Source organism: Elephantulus edwardii, unplaced genomic scaffold (genome assembly GCF_000299155.1).
Source record: "Elephantulus edwardii isolate Elephantulus edwardi_28Jun2011 unplaced genomic scaffold, EleEdw1.0 scaffold00151, whole genome shotgun sequence".
Taxonomy (NCBI): domain Eukaryota; kingdom Metazoa; phylum Chordata; class Mammalia; order Macroscelidea; family Macroscelididae; genus Elephantulus; species Elephantulus edwardii.
This window is the reverse complement of record NW_006399901.1, coordinates 3,586,336-3,587,634: the sequence shown is the minus strand read 5'-3', so window position 1 is coordinate 3,587,634 and position 1,299 is coordinate 3,586,336. Positions and strand designations below refer to the sequence as shown.

Genomic DNA, 1,299 nt, shown 5'->3' with positions numbered 1-1,299 from the left:
AAACCCACGAAAGAGTCATCTATGGGTCAGTTTCAACTCAATGGCACACAATAGCAGCCTTAGAAAGCAAGATAGTAAGTCTAATCTGAGTTTGTATGTTTATGGTTATAGGACTCTTTTACTTGACAAGTGTAAGATTGTGTTCCTAATCAACTTTAGGATAGTCTTGAATTTTTTAAAAAACAAGGTTTCTTATAGTAAAAAATAAAAAAATGCATCTTGCTCCTATCTCTACTTCCAAAAATTAGAACAGGTCTGTAAGCCTATACACTCAAGAAATGCCTGATAAATTTAATTAAGAAACTTGACTGCTGGTAACCTAGTAGCAAGAAGTTACACTGCAATCCCAAATGCACATGGTTTGAGGCCACCAGGAAGGATGGGCAATCTCCTTTTGTGTGATTAACTGCCTCTGAAAACCTGCTAGAGGGTCAGCTATAGGTTGGTTCTGACTCTACAGTACACAATAACAAGAATATGTGAGAATGAACAAGAATTTTCCACCTCCTTGACCGTTCACCCTTCCGTAATTAGGTCTCCAAGATTACCCCAGCATAGATGTTTTCTTACCATTGGGCATCAGTTCCAGCACCAGCATTGGGTATGCATAGTTAGTGCAGCCAACTTCAGTTCCACAGTGTTTCACACATTCAGAAGGTACAACACATACCACCCTGTCTGAGGAGAGAGTCGGAGAAGAGTTCACTAAACAGGAGCAAAACAAGCACAACCCATGACAAGTCAACAACAAAACAAATAAAAAAGCAAACTTCAGATTCACAGTGGAAAAAGCCATGGGCCAAAGACTTTGAGATTCTATGTTGTATAGACTCTGCTAAGTGATAGAAATATCAAGAATCCGGCTGAAGTGAGAACTAGCTAAAACTTCGTAAGGGCCTTTTGTTTACTTCCTATTGTAGATGACCTAAAGAAAAGGGATTTTCCTTGGGATTAGAAAGAAACTACAGCGGGAGCATTAAAGCAAAAAGAGGAAGGTGCTTCCATCTTTTTCAAAAAACAAGAGAGCAAGCCGGAGAGCATTATGTTGAATAAACTAACTCAGTCTTATAAGGGCAAATGCTGCATAAGACTATTACTGTAAAAATAGAAAAATAACTAGTAAACATGTACAGGAACTCAGTGGGGGGAAGGGGAGAACTGAGGAGTAAGAATAGGTAGTGGTGAACCACAGAACTGCACAGTTTGGTGGATGGAGGGGGGTGCAAATGGGAAGGACCCAGACCAAAAGACAGGGTAGTGATGGGCAAGGTCCAATGGTGATTAATTAATTTTATAAAA

At 39.6% G+C, this 1,299-nt stretch overlaps 1 pseudogene; it reads right to left on the bottom strand.

Annotated features, from left to right (window-relative positions):
- LOC102865035 overlaps positions 1-1,299 on the bottom strand; it is a 71,405-nt pseudogene that overhangs the window by 27,849 nt on the left and 42,257 nt on the right.